Source organism: Panthera tigris, chromosome B3 (genome assembly GCF_018350195.1).
Source record: "Panthera tigris isolate Pti1 chromosome B3, P.tigris_Pti1_mat1.1, whole genome shotgun sequence".
Lineage (NCBI taxonomy): Eukaryota > Metazoa > Chordata > Mammalia > Carnivora > Felidae > Panthera > Panthera tigris.
In genome coordinates this window covers 42,661,623-42,670,516 of record NC_056665.1, presented here as the reverse complement: position 1 = coordinate 42,670,516, position 8,894 = coordinate 42,661,623, and positions in this window count along the sequence as shown.

Here is an 8,894-nt window from a genome sequence, read left to right as displayed (position 1 = left end):
AAGGCAAAGACCAAGGCCCGACTATTTCTACCAGTGAGGACACAATGAACCACTTTTAGATTCAGACCATTTATTATCCATAAAAACAGCAAAACAAGTGGTAGCAAAAGCACCACTTTCTGTGGTTCTTGTCCAACATGCTGAAAGAAGACACAAAAACAAGAAGAAGCAGATGACTGGGATATGAATTGTGGGATATCGTTGAGGATCCGATTCTAGACTGCCACTAACAGGTTTTATATTCAGCAGGTCTGTTCTGAGGGGAATGGGACAGAGAGTTCCACACCTCATTGGTACCTGAGAGGCAATGGGAAACTCTTCATGACAGGTTCCCAGAGAAGATAAGCAGGTGAGTAGGAGATGGTCTCATACCAGCGCCTATGGACCTCGTCTCCGCTGGTGTCCCAGGAGGTTCATGAGGTGTTCCACTAGAACTCAGATTAGCTGTCTTTCAAGCTTTTGCCTGCGGTGTCTGTGCACAGTGGCTTGGGCACCAGAGCAGAGCTGCTCCCCTACAATTAGCAATCAGAAAGGATGGAAATTTATTGGTAGAATTTGCAAATTGAGAGATAGGTTTGAAAAATACATGTTGTGATTTTGTGGCTGTAGCCATTTGTCCATGTCTTCATTCAGATCTAAATATCACTGTGAGATAGTTTATTTATGTACAATTACCATTAGAATAAAAAAAACCCCAATAACTTGGAATCAGAATTTTTAAATTGCCGTATCACAAAAGGTTAAATCACATTTTCAAAAACAAGAAAAATTAAATAACATCTATTTCCCTCTTTCCTTCCTTACGTTCCTTCTCTCTTTCTTTCATTAAATTAATTGAACAAGGAGACTATGACTACAATGACTAACGTCATGGTGACCTACATAAGCAACCCCAAATCTAAGCCTGTAAATGCCTCAAGGTTATAAAATTAAAACCTAAGGACAAGTGATGACAAATAGGCAACTAGACTTTACACTATAGCCAATCAAATAATCTTGTTTCTTTGTTTCTGCACCTTCTCTATATAATAATTCATCCCCTTAACTCTTGACCACTTCCAATTTGGTGCTACCTGGTTGGAAATGATTTTTGCTCAAATAAACTCAACATTTTTAACATGCCTCAGCTTATCTTCTAATATTTACTTTCTTCTGTCTGTTCCTGGCCTCTCCTTCCTGGATCCATTCATAGGACGGCAGGAAATAAACACTTAGGGAGCTGCAGGAGAAGAGGAAGATTGTTAAACGGAGTGCTTCCCTCACCACCTGAGGGAACTTGATGTGGACAAATGGGTGACTGGAGGCCCAGAGTAGGATGCTGGGTATCATTGGCATACTTTGCCAAGAACCAAGTGTGCTTTGTAGCCCTTTCAAATGCTCCAGGCATAGCAAAAAGATTGCAGCTCTAGCAAAGGTGTCACAGCTTTACAAACTCCAAGTTTTTCTAGTGTGTTTTCTTTAAGACTAGCTTTTTCCAATCAGGAGAAAACTTCTCATATGATAACCTCTACTCCCCAGCTGTCTGCTCTTGTGTATAAGCTATTTACATCAAATACTTTCCTTATTGATTAATCATTTCTTGGGGCCATTCTACAAGTTCAATGTCTTGTTACTGATATTTTAGACAGTTTCATTTTATGCTCAACGATGAAGAATTCAAACAGTACAAATCTGTTCAGGGTACCATACAGAGACATATTCATGGTACAGCGAGTGGATACTCTCTTTGTGCAGAGAAATACCAGGGAAAGGACATTCTGGGGGTGAGGGCTAGAGGACTTGAGTTTGGGACAAACTACAGTACATCTTATATCTTAATGCAGGGATACCTGGGTGGCTCAGCCGGTGAAGCGTCTGACTTTTGGTTTCAGCTCAGGTCACCATCTCACGGTTCATGGGTTCGAGCTCTGCATTGGGCTCCACATTAACAACACAGGGCAGAGCCTGCTTGGGATTCTCTCCCTCCTCTCTCTCTGCCCCTCTCCCTATGCGTACGTGCTCTTTCTCTCTCTCCCTCTCTCTGAATGTATAAATAAACTTAAAAACAATCTTAAAACACTAAGAATTTTGGGTAAGGTATAGATATGGAAAGATTTTGTATATGGTGAAAGCAGAGTATTAGGAAATTAAATCCAATGATGGTTCAGTTTAAATTCATTTTTTATTTTTTTAAAAGTTTATTTTGAGAGAAACAGAGGCAGTGTGAGTGGAGGTGAAGCAGAGAGAGAGAGGGAGAGAGACAATCCCAAGGAGGCTCCGTGCTGCCAGTGCAGAGCCTGATGTGGGGCCCGAATCCATGAAATCACGAGACCATGACCTTAGCTGAAACCAAGAGTTGGATACTTAACCACCTGAGCCACCCAGGTGCCCCTAAATTCATTTTTTAAAACATAGATGTGCAAATATAGATGTAATAGAGAAAGTGTGTGTATGTATTCTGGAGTTTAGAAGCAATGCCATCCCAGTAGCCACGGGCAAACTTAGCACGCAGATTTTGGTTTCTAAGTACCATCAATCAATATAAGAAATCAAGATGCCTCGAGAAATTGTTGGTTCCAGAACTAGGGTATCAGAAGTACAAGATGAACCTGGAACAAATTTTAGATTCAGAAAATAAGTAAGTGTTCAATGAAGGACATAAGAGCCAGCTTGAAGGGGCTCCCAGAGATCAAACGTGGAACCAAAATAAATAATTGCAATGGGTTATAACCCACTGAATAAAAAAACCCATGGGTCCATACAGATATAAATAAGAAATGAATATGTAAATAAATTAGGGAAAAGGCAAAGTTAAAATGTCAACTAATAAATGTAAAAAAAAAAGATGAAATTCTAAAATTGCCATTTGGCAATCTCTGTAGTAATAAATGTTTCAGGCAAGAATCATCCATGAATGCTAAAATCTATGAAGTACAAGGATGTTGAGAGATAGGATATTTACATAGTCTCAAAGTATCTCTCACAAGAGATTTGTTAAATGCAACGAGGAAAACAATAATCTTTACAGTAAAGAAATCTGGTAAACAGCATCACTCTAACCAAGTAATCAAAGTTAATATCACAAGCAATGAGACAAATTGATATGTGTCTCTAATATGGTACATTGAGAAGATGTATCACTTCTGTTTTATTTCTTCAAGAAATGGATAACCTGAATATAATCACAGGAAAGTTCCAGACAAATAAATTTATGACCTTATAGAAAATGTCAAGATCAGGAAAGCCTGAGATTAAGGAAGATTCAAGAGATACACCGATTGAATGCAAATTGTGATCCAGGATTTTCCCCAAATATTATCAGCCAATTAGAAAAACCTGAATAGGTTCTGCAGCTGACCTGAGAGCACTGAATCAATATCAACTCCTTGATTTTTGTAAGGGAACTGTGGAAGAGAATAACTTTATTTTTAGGAAGTACACAAATATTCAAGAATAAAAGAGCACATGTCTGCAACTTATTCCCAAATATTTCAGGAAAAAGAGATGACAGATAGATAGATAATAGGATAGTAATGAAATAAACATATATGTAGAGAATCTGGTTGAAATATGGGAATTCTTTTTACTGCTTTCGCGACTGTTCTGTAACCCCCACATTATTTAAAAATTAAGAAAAAATGATAGTGGTGAAGAGAGCAGTATAGAGCAGATTGAGTAAAAGTAGGGAGATATGGTGGCTCTGGTCTATGTGACCGGGAGGAGAAAGAGATGAAGATTCGCAGGGCTGCGTGGACAGTTTAGACAAACGAGGCACCATCTCATGGTGACAGAGTCAGGAGACGTCGGTTCTTCTTTAAATCAGGAGCCGTTACCAACCTGGAAAATAAATCCTATTCTTTTTTGCCAAATAAAATAAAATGCAGATTCTCCCCTTTAGGATAAATACAAGTGTCTGGTCATCTAAGAGTATCTGATCAAGGCCTTGCTATTCAAAAAGGATGAAAAACTCCTCATAGTAATGGTGAGATTTTAGCACACATCAGCTGAGCTGTTGTTCTTTTCTCTGGAACATGGCAGATGGAGTCTGAAATATACAACCAGTGGAATGGAAATGTGTAATTCTTTGTGTTTATGTCATTTAGTGCAGTCACCCAGGTATGTTCCCAGTAGACTGCCCTTTGTACGGACTTAAGACTGGAAACACAGATGTGCACCAGCCCATTCAGCAAAATTATACTCATTTACAATGAACAGAAGAAGGGATGTTCAAATTGTATTTAAAAACAAAAGAGTGCAGGGTACCTGGGTGGCTCTGTCAACTGAGCGTCCTACTTCAGCTCGGGTCAGGTTTGTGAGTTCGAGCCCCACATCCGTCTCTGTGCTGACAGCTCAGAGCCTGGAGCCTGCTTCAGATTCTGTGTCTCCCTCTATCTGCCCCTCCCCCTCCCGGCTCTATCTATCGCTCTCTCAAAAATAAACAAACATTTTTTTTTTAATTTTTTTTATTTTTTAATATATGAAATTTACTGTCAAATTGGTTTCCATACAACACCCAGTGCTCATCCCAAAAGGTGCCCTCCTCAATACCCATCACCCACCCTGCCCTCCCTCCCACCCCCCATCAACCCTCAGTTTGTTCTCAGTTTTTAACAGTCTCTAATGCTTTGGCTCTCTCCCACTCTAACCTCTTTTTTTTTTTTTCCTTCCCCTCCCCCATGGGTTTCTGTTATGTTTCTCAGGATCCACATAAGAGTGAAACCATATGGTATCTGTCTTTCTCTGTATGGCTTATTTCACTTAGCATCACACTCTCCAGTTCCATCCATGTTGCTACAAAAGGCCATATTTCATTTTTTCTCATTGCCACGTAGTATTCCATTGTGTATATAAACCACAATTTCTTTATCCATTCATCAGTTGATGGACATTTAGGCTCTTTCCACAATTTGGCTATTTCAAAAATAAACAAACATTAAAAAACATTAAAAAAACAAAATGGTGCTTATCCCTGTTAATATGAATCTTGCTATAACTAAATGCAATTATCTCATTTAACCCTTGCCATCTTCACACCCAGTAGTTTCAAAAGGACAAAACTGAGACATAAAGATGTTAAGCATTTGCCCCAACATCACACAATTACCCAGTAGCAGAGCCTAGATTTGAAGCTAGTTCTTTCCGGCCTCAGACGTTCTGCTCTTTTCTCCCACCACACGCATTTCCCCTTTCTTACTTCCTAACAGGAAGAAGCACCCGCCTCAGCAGACGCTGACCTCACACTCAGCTACAGAGAGAAGCCCTATTTCCCTAAGTCTATCCAGTCTCCCCCTTGCAGGGAGTGGTTCAAAATTGGAATTGCAACCCAATTTGGGCCAATCAAATATAGAGAGAAGTTTTCTGGGGCCTTCTGGCCCCAGTTCTTCCTCAGTCCTACGGGAGTACCTGTAGAAACAATGCCTTTTCTCCAGTCTGGACTCTACTGAGAAATCGTGGGGTAGTCCCTGCTGTTCCTGGCCAACATCCTGAGACTACAAGTGTGACCTGCCTCAGGATGGAATGATGCTGTGGATGGCAGAATAGAGATATGGGACAAGATATGGATCAGGAATGTGAGTTCTCGATCACTGCTTCTACCGACATATGTCCTGGGTCCCCTCTTGCTTTTCTGAAGACTCTGTTCCTAAAGTTCTTCTTGATTTTCTTTCTCATCACTATCAACATCTCTCTCTCTATTTTGGATATCCCAAACATGTGTTGGATTCTTTCACATTAAAACAAAATAAATCTTCAACTCTGTATTCTCTTCCAGTTCTAGCCCTTTTCTCTCTTCCCCCTTTTCTAAAACTTTCTGTGTGTACTTTCTCACCTTCCATTCACATTTTAACCCATTCTAGTCCAGCTCCTGTTTTGTTTGTTTGTTTGTTGTTGTTTTTTGGTGGGAAGGGGAGTGGACAGGCAGCAAGTGTAATAAGCAAAGAACTCACATCCTTACATCTGAGGTTTACCTTGGGTGCCACACGATGAGATCTCCACCCCACCCCCAAATCTTAAGGTTTCTACAGAGGCCTTAATGCGGCTCAGTCACATGCATGGTCCAGATGGTCTCAGCACCATGTCACTCTCTCAGGGCCGTGACCTTGTGGCAGCTTCTGGGAGTGGGGAAGGCAAGCGGGATGCACATTGTAGTCTAGCTCCTGTTATGACTACTGTGATAGAACTGCTCTTGTCAAGTTCACTACTGACCTTCATCTCGCCAATGCCATGGGCATTTCTCAGTTCTCATTTTTCTTACAGGAAAATGTAAGTTCTTACAGGATTTCCTTACAGGTTTTCAGTGGGGTGAACATCTCCTCCTTCTTGGAATGCTTTCTTGGCTTCCATGACTCCACACTTCTCTGGTCTTCCCCTATCTCATTGGCTGCTGCTTCTCTCTCTCCTATACTGATGCTCCTCCTGTACTGAATTTCTCTATTCCATCTCTTTCTATATTTACTCAATCAATATTTATTGAGAGTCCACCATATGCCGGACTCTGCTGCATGCACCGGAAATAAAGCAATGAATAAACACATTTTTTATATGAATAAAGCAATGAATAAACACATTTTTTAAATAAAATCATACTTTCTGGTGGAGGAAAAGTAAACAAACAACAACAAAATAAGGGCATAATAGAATGTCAGGTAGTGATAGGTGCTATGAAGAATAATAAAGCAGTAATTGCAACAGTGATGTTTTTTGAGGATGGCCAGCGAAGGATACTCTAAGGAGGAGATATTTACATCAAGAAAAATGGAATGTGTGAGAGAGAAGTTAAGGATGATTCTAGGTTCTCAGCTTGCATAAAAGAAGTAATAGTGGTACCATTTATTGAAATAAGGAAGACGAGGGGAGGAGGAGATTTGGGAGAAGAAAATCAAGAATTCTGGCTTGGATGTATTAAGGGGTCCTATGGACACATTAAGTGGTTATTCGTATAGATTAGGTTTCTCTTGTGTAGGATTCCTTCCTCGAATCTTCGGGAGAACTTTCCTGACTACTCTATCTCTGAAAGCATCCCATCTGACACTTCTCTCTCGCCCTCCCCTAGTTTACTGTCTTCATGATAGTCACCACAATCTGTAATGACCAAACTTGGCTATTGTTGGCTACCCCCACTAAAACTGTGAGTCCTGGGAGAACAGGAATCTTCTCTGCCTTCTTCATAGCTGCACCCCCTGGGCTTAGTATTGTGTCTGTCACAGAGAAAGGGCTCAACTTATCGTTGCTGAATGAGAGGGCAAAGGGTACACCATCCTCTGGAGAAGTCAGGACACCTTGGTTCTCATCTGAGCTGAGCCAGTCACGAGCTATTTGACTTCAGGCAAGTCGACTTTGTGGTATTTTCTCAATTTCAGAAGTTATTTGATCAGATGATTTCGTAGGGCTAATCTGTCCACTTTGAAATTGTGTTCAAAATCCAGGATTTGGAGGGCACATGGGTGGCTCAGTAGGTTGTGTCCCACTCTTGATTTTGGCTCAGGCCATTGTCCCAGGGTCAAGGGATGGAGCCCCGTATAGGCATCCCCACTGACCGTGGAGCCTACTTAAGACCCTCTCTCTCTCTGTCTCTCTCTCTCTCTCTCTCTCTCTGTCTCTGTCTCTCTCTCAATCATTCTCTCCCTCTGCCCCTCTCCCCTACTTGTGCTCTTTCTCTGAAATAGAAAAAAAAAGTAAAAAAAAATAATATAAAATCCAGGATTTTATGTATATTATGATTTGTACCCAGAACCTCATTGCAATAACAGTGCTGAAGGGTTTTTTGATGCAGAATGAGTCCAAACTATTGCTTATTACCAGAGGAATCCTGAAGGGTTGTATATTCCCACTCCTGGCTCCCCTAAATCCTCAGTCTCAGGCAGCCAGCCAGCCATTCTGCTAGGCTCCACTCCACGACCGGGGAGGAACAATTGGAAAGAAAGCAGCAGAAGTGAAAGAGTCCATTTCCTGGAATGTTATTGGGCACCTGTTCACCAGTACAGTTCCAGCCTTTTTAGGTATGCTGCCACATTTCACGTGTATTTAAGGATTATTTCGATATTAAAGCATATTTTTACAAAACCCTGTCAAGCAGGTGTTAGTATCCCCATTTCACTGATGTAGGAAATGAGGTCCAGGAACATGAACTGATCTGCCCTAGTTCAGGCTAGTGGCAGAAAAAAGACTGGAATCTGTATCCCCCACCCCCATCCCCTCATTGTGCTTTCTATCACACCATAGATGCCTATAGTCAAGGGCAAATCCTCCTGATAGAAATCAGTTTCCAGTGGACTCAGGTCTATTTGTTGAAAAAAAAAAAAAAAAAAGAAAAGAAAAGAAATTTAAAAACCTCTTAAAATCCAGTGTTCAAAAAGTTGACAGTTTGTTCCAATTCATCTAGGAAATCCTATTGTAGATGCATTAATTACTATCACTTACATGCAGAGCTAGGTGGAAACAATACCACACATATATCAATACGTTTACAGAGGCAGAAAAGATTTTTCTGAACCGGCAAGATTTCCCAGGGCTCCTACTGGAGAAGGAAGAGGGGGATGCCAGGAATACCTTCCTTTGAAAGACCTTCACTTCCTCTGCTTTTCGGTTCCTTAGCATTTTTTTAAAGACTTCACTTTCAAAAGAAACCTGTTTTCCTAATAAGAAAGAAATTCTTTACCCACCAAGATATCCTTACTACAGAATGTCTGACTCTGATGTGTGTGTGCACGAATAGAACCTATGCCACATCAGATATGTCAAACTCTATGTGAATCTTAGCACTGGGCATGATTCTGAAGGAATAACTGAAAAAGCAGTAAAAGACCCTTAGTATTGACATAAAAAACAAGGAGGATAATCGAGGCAGATTGGGTATAGTTCCTTTTTCTCCCTTCCAGCCACAAGCTCACCTTTTTGCCTTTGAATGCAAAAATGGT